This window comes from Palaemon carinicauda, chromosome 14, assembly GCF_036898095.1.
Source record: "Palaemon carinicauda isolate YSFRI2023 chromosome 14, ASM3689809v2, whole genome shotgun sequence".
NCBI lineage: Eukaryota > Metazoa > Arthropoda > Malacostraca > Decapoda > Palaemonidae > Palaemon > Palaemon carinicauda.
In genome coordinates this window covers 31,267,343-31,289,803 of record NC_090738.1, presented here as the reverse complement: position 1 = coordinate 31,289,803, position 22,461 = coordinate 31,267,343, and the positions used below count along the sequence as shown (strand labels likewise).

At 34.8% G+C, this 22,461-nt stretch overlaps 1 long non-coding RNA gene across 1 annotated transcript in view; it reads left to right on the top strand.

Moving 5' to 3' along the window:
• The window catches only part of LOC137653151 (uncharacterized), a 59,671-nt gene extending 37,529 nt beyond the window's left edge, over window positions 1–22,142 (top strand). Inside the window, exon 4 of the long non-coding RNA XR_011046409.1 lies at window positions 21,980–22,142. This is a non-coding gene — a long non-coding RNA (uncharacterized lncRNA). The remainder of the gene's footprint in view (window positions 1–21,979) is intronic.
• Window positions 22,143–22,461: the final 319 nt, after the last annotated feature.

The window sequence follows — 22,461 nt, the reverse complement described above, 5'->3', positions numbered from 1 at the left end:
TCGCAGCTGGACTAAAAAGTCCTTGAGACATCCAAAATCCTTGTAACTCAATCTCTCTGTTCTGCATATTACTAGGGGAGCAAGAGGGCGTTGAATGGATACCTTGTGCTGTCAAAGTTTGGTGTCATTTTTTGTGTACTAGGGTCCTTATAGAATGCATTTTGCTTGGTCAAGCTTCTGTGAATTTCGTAGAGACGTCTGCATAGGCATAGTTTTGAAATGACCCACAAGCTATTTTTTTGCCAGTTTTGTTGCAATAGAAAATAAGGAATATCATTGTTTTTCAATAAATTACTTTGTCTAACCATGACAGTATTAAGCTGTTATCATAATGCTAATGAAAGATAGAAGAATTATTTTTATTTGATTTAAATATCCATTACATTGCATTTCAGCATATACGGTACTTGCCAAAGACTACATTATCAGGTGTATATAAAGTCGGTTTTCGAAAATATTGTTGTAATATTTCTGTTATATAGTAATGGTACATAACATTTACTACTATGAGATTCAGGGCCCCTGTAACACGGTTTTTTCGCAATAACTTTTTTCTATGAATTTCATAAATATAAAGCTTATTCAGAATGCACATTATATCTACACATAAATTTTGACTATATTCTACATTACGTAGGTTGAATAAATTTGGTACTTTATTAAGTAAAAGTGACGATTTTTGAAGACGGGCCAACTTGCTCAGAGAAAAGGTTTCGAACGCACTCGTTACGTAACTTATGACGGCATTTCTTCTCTTTCTCGATCGATGATTGGTTATACGTAACCTCTGCCAACAATAACACAAAAGTGTAAATAAAAGCAAAGCAGTACACCTTTATGAACTCTGAAACCTCTCCACTGAGAATTGTCATAATGAACAAACGAACAAAATATGTTAATAAATACAAAAACACTTCGATTATTTGTCTAACTCCCAAAATAAGTTTCCTAAGAAATTACAGTCTACTTTATAGGTCACAATCAGATTGACAAAGTGTATGGAATAGTTGCTAATTTTCAAAAACGTAGTAAACCAGCTTGATTTGATAACTGCTATATCCAATGTCAAGCAATTTTTATTCATTGTCTATCTACCTACCTATTTACTGTAAAAAAAAAGATAACCGGTACCGTATTTTCGCTTTAAACCTTCACCAATAATTATCGTCAGAATGATGACTTCATGAGACTCCACCCACTTTGGCCTCGTTATGAATCAGGATAGCACTGAAGGCTATCATGGGCATTGTTGGGTCAGAAAATTCAAATTCTGGCTATAAAAACACAATTCTCGAGTAGTTGTAAGAAGTGCTAAATGATCCTCAATGATCCCATCAGTTGGCCTAAACGTTTAATTCATGCATACTACTGTTGCGGCAGTACTGCTACAGTAGTATTACTACGCCAGCACTGATACCCCACCCACATCTATGTATTGTTCCGCCATTCATAAAGTCTTTGTCATGTTTTTTCACTGTGCAATAAGCCATGGCCTCCTCAGAAATTAAGTTTAACATTAGATGATAGGTTATTTCATTAAGCTGACAAATTATGGCAACTGGGTATGTTATTGCCGACGTTGAAGCTAAAGATAAAGTATGGTATCATTCCTTCATTGCATTATCATCTTTACTACTATTTGTTTTGCTACATGTAGTAAATATTTTAAAGGATAAATGAATTATGTTCACTTTACTTCTATAGATTCCCATTAGATGTACAAATAAAACTCCTAAAACTATTCATGATTTATTTACAAAATGCAGTCATGCCCAAAACATAGCCAGCACGTTCGTACGGCCTAAGAAGAAGAAAAAAAATTATATCGGATGATCCGTTGGTCTGATGGAGATTTTAGCACAAAAATCTTATTTTAAAAAAAAAAGTTATATAAAGACTCTTTACATACAATCTCTCTCTCTCTCTCTCTCTCTCTCTCTCTCTCTCTCTCTCTCTCTCTCTCTCTCTCTCTCTCTCTCTCTTTCTCTCTTGGTGGCATAGTGAATAGTTAATGGAAATGTTCAAAAGCCTGAATGACATTACAAGTATTATAATCATGTTACGCTAAATACAAATCAGACCATAAACATTGGATTTAAACTAGAAACTGAATAATTACCTATTCAGGCTATAATAGATATGGCCAAGGGCTTTCTCATGACTGTATAAAGTTGCAAGTCGTAAGACAAATGCAGGTTTGCAACCACGGGGGCAATTCCAAATCCTGTTAGCCATTCTTGACTGTTATGGGTTTCAGAGCAGATGGAAGAAGGTGAATGGGTGTCTGGTGGATGGGCGGGGCAAAATTTTGTCCAAAGGTGTTTACATTGCTTACGTAATGAATGTTTTCGACTCTTGGCTCGGTATCACTGGCCATGGCGTCGGCTGGATCATTTTTACTCTATAAAAATTAAAACAATCGGGTTTAGGTTATTGATAATGCTGACAAAATTTGTGTGTGGTTGTAAAATATACATATGTCAACTTTCAGCTACACCCGATGCTTTGATAAGGAGCAAAGTCCCAAAAACCGTGTTACAGAGGCCCTGAATCTCATAGTAGTACATCATGTTACATAATTTGTACATCCTTTGGACGGACATATTTAAAGTATTAATTTGACTTACTATATAAGACTTGGTTGTTCTCTTAATAACAGGAAAATGAAGAGGAAATATGCACATTTGTGTCGTAAAGCAATCAAAAGATTTGAGTTTTGTAGAAATCTATATATTTTGCTTCAACAAACCACAAAAGAATTTTTGTATACTATTAGTAAGAACTTTTAAAGTGCATTTTATTGTCGGTTTCTTACGAATTTCTTAAATATAAAAAAGTCACTGTTAGTTATTAGCAAGAATCAGCTTCGTTCGTATATAGCCCTTGAAAAAGTTGGTGCCTTTCTTTGACAGTGACAGCCAAGAAAAGGAACATTCTTAGTCTTGCTGCAGACGCAAATCTCCGCACGCTGAGTTTTGCACATGCACCTCAAACTTATTCCCAGATTAGCTGTGAAACTGGAGTCAGTGTTGCAGAGATTTTTTTTTGCAGAGAACAGCCATATGATGTGAAGTCAGCCATTTTAGTTTTGCTATACGTGAGGAATTGCTTATGATTGTTGCAATAGCTGAATTTGGAGTATGTTGTAGAAGAGCATCTTCTGCTTGTAGAAGGCTTTAATAGTCTGGATTTTGCTGTTAGAGAGTTTTGTCTCTGCAATCCAACCAATGATAGTTCAGTGCCGCCTGATGCATGAACTACTAAGGACAGGCAAGATTGCATCAGCTCGTCACTGATAATCTGCAACTGCATATCTTTAGCAAATAATTTCAGAGGATTAAAAAGCATCTACCCTAGACATTGCCACAACTTCTTTTTGCCAAGTCAGTAGAACGATATCTTCATATTTACCTGGAAATGCAAAAAAAGAATGGTAACAAGTTGCATTTGTCCTTATCTAATTAAATGAATGTATCATGGCTACGAATAAATGTCTCAGGATCTGTTACAACTCTGTAACAGATTACCAGAAGGATAACATCTATGCCATTGGAAGGAATGATTCTTCAGCATTGTAAATTGTATGGAGGATGGTTCGATTGCCAGCTTCCCTGCGAGTTGGTCCATGTGTGGTGATGTCTCTCATTCCCTTTTCTTCAAAAAATAGACATTATTTTTTACTTCTTTATAAAGGCTTGATACAGGTCGAGATGAACTGGAGAACATGAAATCCCTGAAGGTAGGCACTGAAAGGTGATTCTGGATATTATATAGCTCCAGTAATCCTGATTTTTTTTTGCCTTGTCTTTTTAATTGCACTTAGACTGGGAAGTTTATCATATATAGTAGAGCAGAACTGAATGTTTGATGTTTATTGGGACATCTCGAAGAAGGGTGTGTCTGTAGCCCTGTTTTACATCAGAATTTTTGGTTTGGGTGAAATGACCACTTGTCGGTTGCATACATGGCATCGACAATGACAGAAGTGTTGATTGTTACCTTGGGTAATGTATCTAGACATTTTGCCTCTTCCAATATTACTTTTAATTTGTTTACTTTTCTCATTCTGCCCTCAAAGTCAAATAAGGAGGATTTGAATTTCAGTACAGTCATAATCTTCAGCAGTTATCACCTGAGAAACTATCTGAAGCAGATATGTTTCTGAAAACTACTTACCTTTTTCTTTCTTAAAAGTCTCTCTCACAATTGTTTGCCTTCACTTTCAATTAGGAAAGTATTTAGGCTTTTCCTCCAATAAATTTGACTTGATTTAAGTCATTATGAGATTCTTTGGAAGCACAAACTCTATATGATATGCAAACCAATCTTTCTACTGTAAGCTCTTGGAATAGGTTGACCATTTCTGTGATGGTCACTTGAAGATAACTCTGTGCTGTCTGCTAATCCTTGTGACGATAACCGATCTAAATTCATGATTTTGGGGTGGTTTCTCAATACTAGTGTTCATATGAAGCACTCTCTTCAACTTAACAATATTTTCAGCAAACATAGGTTTTGTGTAAAGCCATTTCATTTGAGCCTTTAGTGTCAACGTGATCCCACAAGTATACATGGCTTTGGTTCACTTCAGTGTTGTATTTCTGTTCAAGAACCATACAGTCTTGCCTGTCCTTAGTAGTTTGTGTAGCAGATGGCACTGAATAATCTTTGATGTAGTTGCTGGTGTAAATCAGGACTGTTGCTCAGTCTTCCACCAGCAGAGGATATTCTTCTAAAATATATTAAATGTTTTGCTATTGCAACGACCATGATAAAGTTCTCATACTTGACTTAACACAAAAGTTATTGACAACATCAAATGGCTAATCTCCGCAAAAAAAAAAAAAAAAAAAAAATGCTAACTCCAGTTTACACGAGAAAAATGTAACTCCGGGTAAAGGGAATGTGCAAAAATCGATATGTTGGATATTGTCTGCAGCAAGAATATTTTTTTCTTAGCTGTCATCGTCAAGGGAAAAGCACCATTTTGCTCAAGGGCAATCTACTTGATCGTTGATACTGACAAATATTAATAAGCACTGACTTTTTTTATATCTCAAAAATCCATAAGGAAAATGCAAGGAAATAAAATTTATCAGTTCTTACTAATTATATCGATATTTTCTGCTATAAAGCTAAATATTAAGATTTCTATAAAATGCAAATCTATTTCCATGACTGTGTAATATTTTATTTTCATTATGATGTTAGGATAATGAAGTCATATATGAAATGTCAAATTTGCAATGATATGCCTTCCTAGCAATTATATCACTATTTTTTGTGTGGTGAATCTCTCTGAAAATCAATATTGGAAACATCCCTCTATTGTCATATGACACAGTATGGTGATATTTCCTTTTTATTGTCATGTTATTAACAGTACAATAAAGTCTTGTACATCAAATAAATGCTCTGAAAAAGTACTTTCAAGTATGATGCACTTTGAAATATTCAGTATGATAAAATAAAACACATAATATTAAACTAATAAATTTGTGAAACTGAATTATATCCACCTGTTAATGTGGTATATTGCAAGTACCGTGAAGTATATTCTTCTAGATTGCATTTAGTATTACCATAACAGCTTCAAATGTCATGAATACACATTGCAATTTCATGGAAGACAATGACCACCTAATTTTTGTACCATAAAAACCAACAAGATTGTTTGCTGAACAGAAACTTATGAAATGTGCTCCATTTTCATTTGCAACTTCGCCAAGACTCTCGACACCCATCACATTCTCTATCCATTGATTATTCCTTCGAACTTTAGCATTGCAGTCGCCAATCACAAATTTCACACCTCTCTCTGGGATCTCATCTATTAAACTCTGCAGTTCTTCATAGTATTCATCTTTTCCTTTCTTCCGCGGAATCATTCGTTGGTGAATAGCAAACTGTAATACTCATATTGCACTGCTTTGATTTGAACTTTGCTAGTAACAATCTACTATTTACAGCTCTCCACTCGGTTAATGCATTTTCTGCTCTGCTGTCATCAATAGGAATAGATGATGAGGATGATGATTAAAACTGACAAAAATTAGCTTAAGGGTCGCCTTGAAACTACCTCTGCGTACAAGTCCTTCTAAATTTCTGTAAACCTGGCTAAGCAAAGGGCATTCTATAGGAACCCTAGTTTATGAAGAATGACACCAAACTTTAACAACACTACATGGGATCTGTGCTCCCTAGGTATATGTGTATTTTTACATTTTAAGGTTTTAGGTTCCATGTTTTTACTACGTTCGCATTCTTTATCTTAATATCCAAAACCTGACCTTCTACCCTCACAGGGTCATCCACTTACATCTTCCCCAAATGGCTCCTTTCAATGGGTTTTTGGTTTGAAATCCCTTACTTTGATTAGTGATACCATCTATTAATATTTGTACATCGTCTTAAGCTGACGCTTCACACCTTAGCATTACCTAGACAGCCACTGCTATAGTTATACTTTTAGCTTTCTATTCAGTCACCACTAGTATTGCTCTATACATTTACATTGATTATCCATCACCTATTCAGTATCCATTTCTGTTTGCTGACTATTCTTATATAATTTTCTTTTAATGGTGGCATAAGTCTTTTAATAATTTATATTTGTCATATCTGTTTTGATTTTGTTACTGTTTTAAAAATATTTTGTTAATTTTTTCTCATCGTTTATTTCCTTATTTCCTTTCCTCACTGGGCTATTTTCCCTGTTGGAGCCCTTGGGCTTATATCATCTTACTTTTCCAACTAGGACTGTAGCTTGGCTAATAATAATAATAATAATAATAATAATAATAATAATAATTCTCAGAATATTCTCTTGTTTTACACAACTAGCTACATTTATAAATCTATTTTCAAGTCTATATTCCAGGCAATAACAACTCACTTGAACATAATTACATTTTCATCCTTTTTTCCAGAACACACACAGTATACATCACAGCTTAAACTCATATTCACTTTCCTCTATACTTCCCTATTCTTAGGTTTACTGCCAACATCCTTTCTTCCTAAGCAGAAATATTTGCGTGTCCAGTTCTAAGCATTAATATACTAGAAGTTTTCTCTAAGTATACTTATTAAACTGAAATATATCCCTATTCATTTCAGGGCATTATTACACTTAACATTTTCTCTGAATAGACCATTCTACCAATATATCTATCAGACATAGTTCGAGGAAATCTTTGCAACTGTATCTATCAAAGCAACATTTCACAATTTATTTGAACCAGTGCAGTCATTCTATCATTTCCTTTCAATGATAGCAGGAATAAAATCCATTTTTTTTTTACTCGACATTCTCTTCCTTACATTCTCTTCCTTACATTCTCATGTACAGCCATCTTGCTCTACTATCATAAGTTCCTATCAACAACCCTATTATAATGAACACAATTCAAGGACCAAACATGCACAACTTGCTCACTTTCTTTCAGACTGTTAACAATGATACGCAGCAGGGTTTAACAATCGATAATTCACACACAACTGAACTATATTCTTACACAGCCAACAACAATTTCTTGAAAAGTTTATATACTGCAGCATATATCTATATCTATCTATCTATCTATCTATCTATTGCAATACTAATTTCCTCGATTCAATTGCACTTCTGTAATAGCAACAGTAAACTAGTCACCCGTGAAATCTCTTGTCTATTCAGCCCACTCTCAAACAATAACATACTGTACCCCTTCCATCGAAATCCTTAAAATAAATCTGTCCTTTTGGCATAAACACAGATCTAAAGTGTCTACCAACTTTTCTATCCATCATTATCAAATAATCAGCTCTTAGGACCAACTGATACAGCAAGGTAATCCTCATCTTATGCTGACTGTTCTTATTGCTATGAGTCCAATCTGTTGAACGTCTCCATTCTTTAGAGTTTTCAATTATCTCCTGTTACATTATTATTATTATTATTATTATTATTATTATTATTATTATTATTATTATTATTATTATTATTACTTGCTAAGCTACAACCCTAGTTAGAAAAGCAGGATGCTATAAGCCCAGGGGGGCCCAACAGGAAAAATAGCCCAGTGAGGAGAGGAAAAAGGGAAAATAAGATATTTTAGGAGTAACAACATTCGAATAAATATCTCCTATATAAACTATAAAAAGTTTAACAAAAAGGAGGAAGAAAAATAAGATAGCATAGTGTGCTCAAGTGTACCCCTTTTACCCTCACGCAAGAGAACTTTGACTCAATACAGTGGAAGACCATGGGACAGAGGCTACGGCACTACCCTATACTAGAGAACAATGGTTTGATTTTGGAGTGTCCTCATAGAAGAGCTGCTTGCCATAGCTAAAGAGTCTCTTCTACCCCTAACAAGAAGAAATTTTATTTAGTTGTAGGCTTCTTTATCTCGTCTTCTAACCAAGTTCATTCGTTTTGCCCATTACTGATCCTGGTAACCTTTCTGAAAGGTTTTCCTGTTCACGTCCTGGTGTCCCAGATTAAGGTTGATATATTGAGAACACCCGTATTGCCTTATCTCAAAGATCATTTAAACATTTAGATTATCTCTTGTTTTTTCACAATTACAACAAAAATAATTAACATCTAAAAGGACCGCATCATATGGTCTTACTCATTTTATGATCCTTAGCATCTCCTGAATTCGTTTCTACCCATTACTCACAGCTTCCTTTAAGCAGCTCTCCTATTATTATTATTATTATTATTACTATCCAAGCTACAACCCTAGTTAGAAAAGCAAGATGCTATAAGCCCAGGGGCTCCAACAGGGAAAAATAGCCCAGTGAGGAAAGGAAATAAGGAAATAAATAAATGAAGAGAACAAATTAACAATAAATCATTCTAAAATAAGAAACAACGTCAAAACAGACATGTCATATAATAAACTATCAACAGCATCAAAAACAAATATGTCATAAATAAACTATAAAAAGACTATGTCCGCCTGGTCAACAAAAAAGCATTTGCTCCAACTTTGAACTTTTGAAGTTCTACTGATTCAACCACCCGATTAGGAAGATCATTCCACAACTTGGTCACAGCTGGAATAAAACTTCTAGAGTACTGCGTAGTATTGAGCCTCGTGATGGAGAAGGCCTGGCTATTAGAATTAGCTGCCTGCCTAGTATTACGAACAGGATAGAATTGTCCAGGGAGATCTGAATGTAAAGGATGGTCAGAGTTGTGAAAAATCTTATGCAACATGCATAATGAACTAATTGAACGACGGTGCCAGAGACTAATATCTAGATCAGGAATAAGAAATTTAATAGACCGTAAGTTTCTGTCCAACAAATTAAGATGAGAATCAGCAGCTGAACACCAGACAGGAGAACAATACTCAAAACAAGGTAGAATGAAAGAATTAAAACACTTCTTCAGAATAGATTGATCACCGAAAATCTTGAAAGACTTTCTCAATAAGCCTATTTTTTGTGAAATTGAAGAAGACACAGACCTTATATGTTTCTCAAAAGTAAATTTACTGTCGAGAATCACACCTGAAATTTTGAAAGAGTCATACATATCTTCTATTTGATATCCTTCCTTTCCAGTCATCATAGGATCTGTTTTGCTTATGTTTAGCACATTCATCTCTACATTTTTCTCCTCCACTTCAACATTTCTATGCTTCTCCTTCTATTATTGAGATTAACAGTAAATGATATAGGGTTTATCCTTGAAAGGAATCTAAGATTTTTCTCATACTTCTCAAACACCTACCACTGTCTTCACCCTAGATATATGTTAAGTAGTCTGTCCATCTAATTCCTACAAATAGTGGTATTGTATGTCTTCTCAAACACCTACCACTGTCTTGAGGGTACACTCGGGCACACTATTCTATCTAATTTCTCTTCCTCTTGTTTTGTTAAAAGTTTTATAGTTTATATACGAAATACTAATGTTGGTGTTGTTGCTGTTCTTAGAAATTTTTTTCATTGTTTCCTTTCCTCACCGGGTTATTTTCCTGGTTGGAGCCCCTGGGCTTATAGCATCCTGTTTTCCCAATAAACTAGGGTTGTAGCTCAACAAGTAATAATAATAGTAATGATATACAAAGGACTCTGTCCATCTGATTGCTTGCCTTACTACTTTAATAAGTGTCTTCTCGAGGTATCATTCCAGTGTTTAACTCATTATCATGACTGTCTTTGTTGCATTACCTTTAAGATACAGGGACCCTGATCAAGCACTATCTACACTATCCAACATTGTTAATCGACCCGCTCATAACTCAAACACGAACATATTTTATGCCCTGGCAAATGAATCTATTACCTCTGTCTGTATTTCCCACTGGACCACATAAATAGGGTAATGTTTCTCCCATGTGATATCAAACAAGACCTTACTTCCAGTCTCATTTCGTTTTCCATTTTAGACTAATTTGCATTCTATTCATCTGGAATTTTTCATTTCTAATTTTCTTTCTTTTTATATTGCATTCCAAATTCAGTTACATTTCATCCAGGAAACTTTTTAAACATTATAGAAGCTGTTTGAGCAAAGATCTGGCAGTCATTTTAGTCTTATGGAAGCGTTCTAAACGTTACAGATGCACAAAGAACTGGCAGTAGTTCTTCTCTTTCCATATTCATGTTTCTACACATTTTCCTTCATTCTTTTATTCAATCTCACAGAAAATTTTTGGTCCCAAAATAGAAACTTACAAATACTAACTGGTTGACACTTTTCTTGTTTGTCCATTCTTTTGTATGAATTATTCGTTCTCTAATAAAACACACTTTTTTAATCACATTTATCCATAATAGTCTTAATATCTGCTTTCATTTTATTTCGACCATAATCAATTGACCATCCTACCAATAACTTTACTCCTCCAAAAGTATTTATTTTTTGGGACAACTATTCTACAGTAATACTCTGGCTTTCATCTCTATATACGTAAGCTATTTGGATACTTTCTCTCTTCAATTACATATCCTTACCTCCCTCAACAGCAAATGACACAGGGCTGATAATTGATAGACACCGGCATTTTTCTCAAATAGTTTCATTTTTTAAATCTTATGAGATTAAAGTAACGATATCCAAATAAAATCTTTCTGGTGACCTGCGTTCCTAGTTCTCACCACCTGCTTGCCTTAGTACTTTGTCCCATCTCATTTCTACATTATTGTTATTATTATTATTATTATTATTATTATTATTATTATTATTATTATTATTATTATTATTATTATTATTATTATTATTATTATTATTATTATTATTATTATTATTATTATTATATTATTATTATTATTATTATTACTTGCTAAGCTACAACCCTAGTTGGAAAAGCAGGATGCTATAAGCCCTTGTGGGCCCAACAGAGAAAATAGCTCAGTTAGGAAAGGAAACGAGGGACAATAAAATCTTTCAAGAACAGTAACAACATTAAAATAATTATTTTCTATATAAACTATAAAAAATAACAAAACAAGAGGAAAAGAAATTAAATAGTGTCAGAGTGTACCCTCAAGCAAGAGAACTCTTTTGAGATAAAAGGTAATTAACCCAGTTCTTGATAAACTTCTAGTATTTTTCTCATACTTTCGAAACACCTACTATTGTCTTCACTCTAAATATGTATAAGGGAGTCTGTCCATCTAATTGCTCGACATGCTGATTTAATAAGTGTCTTAACTCATTATCAGGGCTGCCCTTTTTTTGCATTACTTTCAAAATGTAGGGACCTTTATCAATCACTAAATACTCTATCCAGCGTTGTTAATTAAACGGTATATAACTCATACACAAATATTTTTTATGCTCTTGCAAATTGACAAATTACTAATGCTACCTCTCTACTAAATCTAAATGTTACCTCGGTCTCTATCGTACACTAAACCACATAATTAACAAATACTGTATCTCTCTCATGTGATATTATACAAGACCTTACATTGTCTCCTTTCATTTTGGAATCAACATATTTATCTATAATGTTACTTGACACTTTTCTCTTTTTCTATATTGCATTCCAAATGCAATAAAAAAATTTTCCATTCCCTTATATTTCCACAATCCTATTTTACACTTTCTCATTCACTGTTTTCGTTTAATCTCACAGAAGATTCTTAGTCTCACTCAAGAACTTACAAATACTAAATGGTTGACACTTATTTCTGTCTCTCCATCCTTTTCACATGAATTATTGGTTCTCCTATACATGATCTTTCGTTTATTTAAACCTTTTAGCCATGGTAAGTAGCTCTTCTAAGAGCAGGAAACTCCAAAATCAAACATTTTTTCTCTAGTCTTTGGTAGGGCCATAGCCTCTGTTTCATGGTCTTCCACTGTCTTGGGTTAGAATTCTCTTGCTTGAGGGTACAATCGGGCACACTATTCTATCTAATTTCTCTTCCACTGTTTTGTTAAATTGTTATAGTTTATATAGGAAATATCTATTTTACTGTTGTTACTGTTTTTAAAATATTTTATTTGTCCTTGTTTCCTTTCCTCACTGGGCTATTTTCCCTGTTGGGGCCCCTGGGCTTATAGCATCCTGCTTTTCCAACTATGGTCATAGCTTAGCAAGTAATAATAATAATAATAATAATAATAATAATAATAATAATAATAATAATAATAATATAGTACTGTCATTTCAGGATGCCAGAAAACCTAAAATCAATCAATCAATCAATAGTTTCAAATATCAACTTTTGTGACCTCCCTTAACAGCACGTGACCCAGAACCTATCACTGATAAACACCCACTTTTTCCCCCAAATAATTCTTGCTATATCTTAAGATATACTGAAGCAAGCTTGTTAAAGTCTAGCTTATCAATGCCCATCTATCTGTTACCTTGGCACGTTGTCCTTTCCCTCATGTTGTATGCTCTGTTAGTGTTATTCATGTACTTTAACTTTTAGTTTATTATAAACAAATTTCCTTTACATTTCCTTAGAGCTACAAGGACTAGAGTCAAATAAGCATTATACAATACAGTACCAAGTTTTATTCAATGCACTATCTACTTTCACTCATTAACCTTGCATAAATGAACTTAATACAGACAGTACGACAAAGGATATAAATAACCCCAATGTAATGCTATGCCAAACGTTCCTTTCAGTCTTGCTTCATTTTCCATTCTAAACTACACTTGAATTTCCTTTAAAATATGTTTTCATACACTTCCTGGTTTAATAACACTCTCTCTCTCTCTCTCTCTCTCTCTCTCTCTCTCTCTCTCTCTCTCTCTCTCTCTCTCTCTCTCTCTCTCTCTCTCTCTCAGGAGAATCTGACTCCTTATTTTATTTCCTTTTCTGTCATTCCATTCTTCCACATGAATCATAACCCTCTTATTCTTCCCATTCTTCTGCAATTTTCCCTATGTCTGCATTCATCTCTCCTTTACCCAATTCAATTGCTTAATTTCCCACCAGTGATTGATCCTTACCACCTTTACATACTGCATTCATCAAGTATTTAATCACAGAGGGAGTTCTATCTCTGCCTGTTCTCTTCAATCAAGCAACTGACTTCATTTACTTCTCTTTTTTAAATCACTTTCTTGCAAAGAACTTAACCATTCTGACCAAAGTTACTCTAAAACATACGTTCTTCAGACTCAAGTTTTTCACATGACCAACATTCAACCTTTCCCTTTTCAATCAAAACCATTCTGACCAAAGTTACTCTTAAAACATACGTTCCTTCAGACTCAAGTTTCTCACATGACCACCATTCAACCTTTCCCTTTTCAATCACAACCATTCTGACCAAAGTTACTCTAAAACATACGTTCCTTCAGACTCAAGTTTTTCACATGACCAACATTCAACCTTTCCCTTTTCAATCACAACCATTCTGACCAGAGTTACTCTTAAAACATACGTTCCTTCAGACTCAAGTTTCTCACATGACCACCATTCAACCTTTCCCTTTTCAATCACAACCATTCTGACCAAAGTTACTCTTAAAACATACGTTCCTTCAGACTCAAGTTTCTCACATGACCACCATTCAACCTTTCCCTTTTCAATCACAACCATTCTGACCAAAGTTACTCTAAAACATACGTTCCTTCAGACTCAAGTTTTTCACATGACCAACATTCAACCTTTCCCTTTTCAATCACAACCATTCTGACCAAAGTTACTCTTAAAACATACGTTCCTTCAGACTCAAGTTTCTCACATGACCACCATTCAACCTTTCCCTTTTCAATCACAACCATTCTGACCAAAGTTACTCTAAAACATACGTTCCTTCAGACTCAAGTTTCTCACATGACCACCATTCAACCTTTCCCTTTTCAATCACAACCATTCTGACCAAAGTTACTCTAAAACATACGTTCCTTCAGACTCAAGTTTTTCACATGACCAACATTCAACCTTTCCCTTTTCAATCACAACCATTCTGACCAAAGTTACTCTTAAAACATACGTTCCTTCAGACTCAAGTTTCTCACATGATCACCATTCAACCTTTCCCTTTTCAATCACAACCATTCTGACCAAAGTTACTCTAAAACATACGTTCCTTCAGACTCAAGTTTTTCACATGACCAACATTCAACCTTTCCCTTTTCAATCACAACCATTCTGACCAAAGTTACTCTAAAACATACGTTCCTTCAGACTCAAGTTTCTCACATGACCACCATTCAACCTTTCCCTTTTCAATCACAACCATTCTGACCAAAGTTACTCTAAAACATACGTTCCTTCAGACTCAAGTTTTTCACATGACCAACATTCAACTTTTCCCTTTTCAATCACAACCATTCTGACCAAAGTTACTCTTAAAACATACGTTCCTTCAGACTCAAGTTTTTCACATGACCAACATTCAACCTTTCCCTTTTCAATCACAACCATTCTGACCAAAGTTACTCTTAAAACATACGTTCCTTCACCCAAGTTTCTCACATGACCACCATTCAACCTTTCCCTTTTCAATCACAACCATTATGACCAAAGTTACTCTAAAACATACGTTCCTTCAGACTCAAGTTTTTCACATGACCAACATTCAACCTTTCCCTTTTCAATCACAACCATTCTGACCAAAGTTACTCTAAAACATGCGTTCCTTCAGACTCAAGTTTTTCACATGACCAACATTCAACCTTTCCCTTTTCAATCACAACCATTCTGACCAAAGTTACTCTTAAAACATACGTTCCTTCAGACTCTTTCACATGACCAACATTCAACCTTTCCCTTTTCAATCACAACCATTCTGACCAAAGTTACTCTTAAAACATACGTTCCTTCAGACTCAAGTTTTTCACATGACCACCATTCAACCTTTCCCTTTTCAATCACAACCATTCTGACCAAAGTTACTCTAAAACATACGTTCCTTCAGACTCAAGTTTTTCACATGACCAACATTCAACCTTTCCCTTTTCAATCACAACCATTCTGACCAAAGTTACTCTTAAAACATACGTTCCTTCAGACTCAAGTTTCTCACATGACCACCATTCAACCTTTCCCTTTTCAATCACAACCATTCTGACCAAAGTTACTCTAAAACATACGTTCCTTCAGACTCGAGTTTTTCACATGACCAACATTCAACCTTTCCCTTTTCAATCACAACCATTCTGACCAAAGTTACTCTTAAAACATACGTTCCTTCACTCAAGTTTCTCACATGACCAACATTCAACCTTTCCCTTTTCAATCACAACCATTCTGACCAAAGTTACTCTAAAACATACGTTCCTTCAGACTCAAGTTTTTCACATGACCAACATTCAACCTTTCCCTTTTCAATCACAACCATTCTGACCAAAGTTACTCTTAAAACATACGTTCCTTCAGACTCAAGTTTTTCACATGACCAACATTCAACCTTTCCCTTTTCAATCACAACCGTTCTGACCAAAGTTACTCTTAAAACATACGTTCCTTCAGACTCAAGTTTCTCACATGACCACCATTCAACCTTTCCCTTTTCAATCACAACCATTCTGACCAAAGTTACTCTAAGACATACGTTCCTTCAGACTCAAGTTTCTCACATGATCACCATTCAACCTTTCCCTTTTCAATCACAACCATTCTGACCAAAGTTACTCTTAAAACATACGTTCCTTCACTCAAGTTTCTCACATGACCACCATTCAACCTTTCCCTTTTCAATCACAACCATTCTGACCAAAGTTACTCTTAAAACATACGTTCCTTCACCCAAGTTTCTCACATGACCACCATTCAACCTTTCCCTTTTCAATCACAACCATTCTGACCAAAGTTACTCTAAAACATACGTTCCTTCAGACTCAAGTTTCTCACATGATCACCATTCAACCTTTCCCTTTTCAATCACAACCATTCTGACCAAAGTTACTCTTAAAACATACGTTCCTTCACTCAAGTTTCTCACATGACCACCATTCAACCTTTCCCTTTTCAATCACAACCATTCTGACCAAAGTTACTCTTAAAACATACGTTCCTTCACCCAAGTTTCTCACATGACCACCATTCAACCTTTCCCTTTTCAATCACAACCATTATGACCAAAGTTACTCTAAAACATACGTTCCTTCAAATTCAAGTTTCTCACATGACCAACATTCAACCTTTCCCTTTTCAATCACAACCATTCTGACCAAAGTTACTCTTAAAACATACGTTCCTTCACCCAAGTTTCTCACATGACCACCATTCAACCTTTCCCTTTTCAATCACAACCATTCTGACCAAAGTTACTCTTAAAACATACGTTCCTTCAGACTCAAGTTTTTCACATGACCAACATTCAACCTTTCCCTTTTCAATCACAACCATTCTGACCAAAGTTACTCTTAAAACATACGTTCCTTCACCCAAGTTTCTCACATGACCACCATTCAACCTTTCCCTTTTCAATCACAACCATTCTGACCAAAGTTACTCTAAAACATACGTTCCTTCACCCAAGTTTCTCACATGACCACCATTCAACCTTTCCCTTTTCAATCACAACCATTCTGACCAAAGTTACTCTAAAACATACGTTCCTTCAAATTCAAGTTTCTCACATGACCAACATTCAACCTTTCCCTTTTCAATCACAACCATTCTGACCAAAGTTACTCTAAAACATACGTTCCTTCAAATTCAAGTTTCTCACATGACCAACATTCAACCTTTCCCTTTTCAATCACAACCATTATGACCAAAGTTACTCTTAAAACATACGTTCCTTCACTCAAGTTTCTCACATGACCACCATTCAACCTTTCCCTTTTCAATCACAACCATTCTGACCAAAGTTACTCTTAAAACATACGTTCCTTCAAATTCAAGTTTCTCACATGACCAACATTCAACCTTTCCCTTTTCAATCACAACCATTCTGACCAAAGTTACTCTAAAACATACGTTCCTTCAAATTCAAGTTTCTCACATGACCAACATTCAACCTTTCCCTTTTCAATCACAACCATTCTGACCAAAGTTACTCTTAAAACATACGTTCCTTCACCCAAGTTTCTCACATGACCACCATTCAACCTTTCCCTTTTCAATCACAACCATTCTGACCAAAGTTACTCTAAAACATACGTTCCTTCAGACTCAAGTTTTTCACATGACCAACATTCAACCTTTCCCTTTTCAATCACAACCATTCTGACCAAAGTTACTTTGAAACATACGTTCCTTCAGACTCAAGTTTCTCACATGACCAACATTCAACCTTTCCCTTTTCAATCACAACCATTCTGACCAAAGTTACTTTGAAACATACGTTCCTTCAGACTCAAGTTTCTCACATGACCACCATTCAACCTTTCCCTTTTCAATCTCAATCATTCTGACCAAAGTTACTCTTAAAACATACGTTCCTTCAGACTCGAGTTTCTCACATGACCACCATTCAACCTTTCCCTATTCAATCACAACCATTCTGACCAAAGTTACTTTGAAACATTTGTTCCTTCAGACTCAAGTTTCTCACATGACCAACATTCAATCTTTGCCTTTTCAATCACGTGTTTGCAGAGGTGGATCTCCTACAAATATATTAATACTATAATTAACCTTCCCTCCATTCTTCTCTATTCACAGCATCATCCAATTAGTCCTTCCTTCGTTTTTTTTTTTTCAATCACTATCTCTGCATTTCACGCAATTTCAACATTATTTCGTCAATTTTTGTAGTAAATAATATAATTGGCACAGTTTTAGATGCAACAAATAATAATCGTAAATCCTTCTGAAACACTTGCCACCGTCTTCACTTTAAATATAAGTACATTTGGGCTCACTATTTTATCTTATTTCTCTTCCTCTTGTTTTGTTAAAGTTTTTTATAATGTATACGAGATATTTATTCTAATGTTACTGTTCTCAAGATATTTTATATTTTCTTCTTTCCTTTCCTCACTGGGCTATTTTCTGTGCCGAAGCCCTTGGGGTTATAGCATCCTGCTAGGGTTGTTGCTTAGCAAGTAATGACAATAATAATGATAATAAAAGGGGTCTGTTCCTCTGTTTTCTCCGAGTAGGGTTCTAGTTGTTAATGATAAAGACTGCTTTCATTACATTGTTTTTAGGATATAGGGACCCAAATATATTTGTTTGTCTTTGAAAATTAATTAGTAAATATAATATTAACGCTTTACTAAATATCAGTATTTCCACAGTCTGTATTGTACACTAAACCACATAAATAACATATACTGTCTCCCTCTTACATGATATTATACACGATCTTACATTGTCTCCTTTCATTTTAGAATCAACTTGACATTCATCAAGAATGTTTAGTTTACACTTTTCTCATTTTTTATATTGCATTCCAATTCAATAACATTTTCTCCATATCCTTATATTTCCACAGTCATATTTTACACTTTCTCATTCACTGTTTCCTTTAATCTCACAGAAGATTCTTGGTCCCACACAATAACTTAAAAATACTAAATGGTTCACACTTACCTCTGTTTCTCCATAATTTCACGTAAATTATTGGTTCTCCTATACATAGTCTTTTTATCACATTCATCTGAAATAGTCTTGATATCTGCTTTCATTTTATTTAAAAATTCTAAACCTTTTAGCTATGGTAAGTAGCTCTTCTAGGAGCTACCATTGTTCTCTAGTCTTGGTTAGGGCCACAGCCTCTGTACCATAGTCTTCCACTGTCTTGGGTTAGAATTCTCTTGCTGAGGGTACACTCAGGTACACTATTCTATCGTATTTCTTTTCTTTTTTTATAGTTTAGGATATATAGGAAATGATTGTTTTAATGTTTTTACTTTTCTTAAAACATTTAATTTTTCCTTTTTTCGGGCACACTATTCTATCTAATTTCTCTTCCACTGTTTTGTTAAATTGTTATAGTTTATATAGGAAATATCTATATTACTGTTGTTACTGTTTTTAAAATATTTTATTTGTCCTTGTTTCCTTTCCTCACTGGGCTATTTTCCCTGTTGGGGCCCCTGGGCTTATTGCATCCTGCTTTTCCAACTATGGTTGTAGCTTAGCAAGTAATAATAATAATAATACTAATAATAATAATAATAATAATATAGTACTGTTATCTCAGGATGCCAGAACACCTAAAATCAATCAATCAACCAATACACTTTTATATATCAACTTGTGACCTCCCTTAACAGCACGTGACCCAGAGCCTATCACTGATAAACACCCACTTTTTCCCCCAAATAATTCTTGCTATATCTTAAGATATACTGAAGCAAGCTTGTTAAAGTCTAGCTTATCAATGCCTATCTATCTGTTACCTTGGCACGTTGCCCTTTCCCTTATGTTGTATGTTCTATTAGTGTTATTTATGTACTTTTCCTTTTAGTTTATTATAAACAAATTTCCTTTACATTTCCTTAGAGCTACAAGGACTAGAGTCAAATAAGCATTATACAATACAGTACCGAGTTTTATTCAATGCACTATCTACTTTCACTCATTAACCTTGCACAAATCAACTTAATACAGACAGTACGACAAAAGTATATAAATAACCAATATGTAATGCTATGGCAGACATTCATTTCAGTCTTGCTTCATTTTCCAATCTAAACTCTACTTGAATTTCCTTTAAAATATGTTTTCATACACTTCCTAGTTTAATAACCCCCCCCTCTCTCTCTCTCTCTCTCTCTCTCTCTCTCTCTCTCTCTCTCTCTCTCTCTCTCTCTCTCTCTCTCTCTCTCTCTCTCACAGGGGAATCTTGTTCTCACTGCAATCATACGAATATCTAACTGCATATGTGACTCCTTATTTTATTTCCTTTTCTGTCATTCCATTCTTGCACATGAATCATAACACACTTATTCTTCACATTCTTCTGCAATTTTCCCTATGTCTGCATTCATCTCTCCTTTACCCAATTCAATTGCTTAATTTCCCACCAGTGATTGATCCTTACCACCTTTACATAATCCATTCATTAAGTGCTTATTCACAGAGGGAGTTATATCTCTGACTGTTCTCTCTTTTTTTAAATCACTTTCTTGCAAGGAACTTAACCATTCTGACCAAAGTTACTCTTAAAACATACTTTCCTTCAGACTCAAGTTTCTCACATAACCAACATTCTATCTTTCCCTTTTCAATCACCTGTTTGCAGAGGTCGATCTCCTACAAATATATTAAAACTCTAATTCACTTTCCCTCCATTCTTCTCTATTCACAGCATCATCCAATTAGCGTTCTTCCTTCGTTTCATTTCCAGGCACCATCTCTGCATTTCGGGCAACTTCAACATTATTTCGTGCATTTTTGTAGTAAATAAAAATTGACACAGTTCTAGATACAACTATCAGTATTCTTAAATCCTTCTGAAACATCTACCACCGACTTCACCCTAAATATAAGTACACTCTGGCACACTATTCTATCTTATTTCTCTTCCTCTTGTTTTGTTAAAGTTTTATTTATAGTTTATACGAGATATTTGTTTTAATGTTACTGTTCTTAAGATATTTTATTTTTTCTTGTTACCTTTCGTCACTGGACTATTTTCTGTGCTGGAGCTTCTTAGGCTTATGGCATCCTGCTAGGGTTGTAGCTTAGCAATTAATAATAATAAAAGAGGTCTGTTCCTCTGTGTCATCTCAGAGTAGGGTTCTAGTAGTTAATGATAAAGACTGCTTTCATTACATTGTTTTTAGGATATAGGGACCCAAATTTATTTGTTTGTGTTTCAAAATTAGATTACTAAATATAATATCAATGCTTTATTAAATATCAGTATTTCCCCAGTCTGTATTGTAGACTAAACCACATAAATACATATACTCTATTTCACTTGTGATACTATACAAGACCTTACTTTTTCCATTATAGACTGTCGTGGACAATCATACAGAATTTTTAATCGGCAATTTATATTCCATTCCAAATGCAGTAAAATTGTTACCATTTCCAGAACCATATTTTGCACATCATCGTTCAGTCACACCATAAACTTTTTTCGCATGAATCATGGATTTTTCTATACATTCTATTCATCACATTCATGTGTAAAATAGGCTGGTTGTCTCGTTAATTAATGCATAAACAATTATCTTTCTTACTCTCTAATAAGTATAGATTTAATCTATATATTTTTTAATTATGAATTTTGTCATATTTAGATATCATTTTATTCCTATACTGCACAAAGAATTTTTCACTTTGCCAAACAATTTCCCCTTTTCCTATACATAATTCAATTGATCTCCTAAATTTTCGTGTCCATATCATGATTTGTCTAGTAATAAGTAACTTATCAGCTTCATTTGGCTAATAATTATGACTCTCAAAATATGCTTCAAGCATATGCATGTATAACCTTTCCAGTCCATCTGGCTAATTTGCATATATGATACCCACTTTGTAAGTTTCTTGTATATATGTATTGATAACTTTAAGTATATGTATAACTATAACTTTTCCTGGCCAAATTTGCAGTTTTTCCCCATATTCTATGTATAAATATTCCAGCCGAATTGGCATATAACTGTTTCCCATGTCTCAATTATACACAACTTTTCAGAAATGGCTGGAATCCTGGTGCTTCGAGCAGCAGATTGGGGTATACCTGGAAGGGCAACATCGCATCGCCTCTCTTCCGGCCGGTACTGGAAAAATCTGGAACCAGCCTTAGACCACCACCAGTGAGGGGGGGACCCTGGTCGCTCATTCGTCCCTGGTACTAAAAGGTCTGTAAACCTTTTCCTGGCCAAATTTGCAGTTTTTCCCCATATTCTATGTATAAATATTCCAGCCGAATTGGCATATAACTGTTTCCCATGTCTCAATTATACACAACTTTTCAGAAATGGCTGGAATCCTGGTGCTTCGAGCAGCAGATTGGGGTATACCTGGAAGGGCAACATCGCATCGCCTCTCTTCCGGCCGGTACTGGAAAAATCTGGAACCAGCCTTAGACCACCACCAGTGAGGGGGGGACCCTGGTCGCTCATTCGTCCCTGGTACTAAAAGGTCTGTAAACCTATCTTAAAAAATTCGGAAACC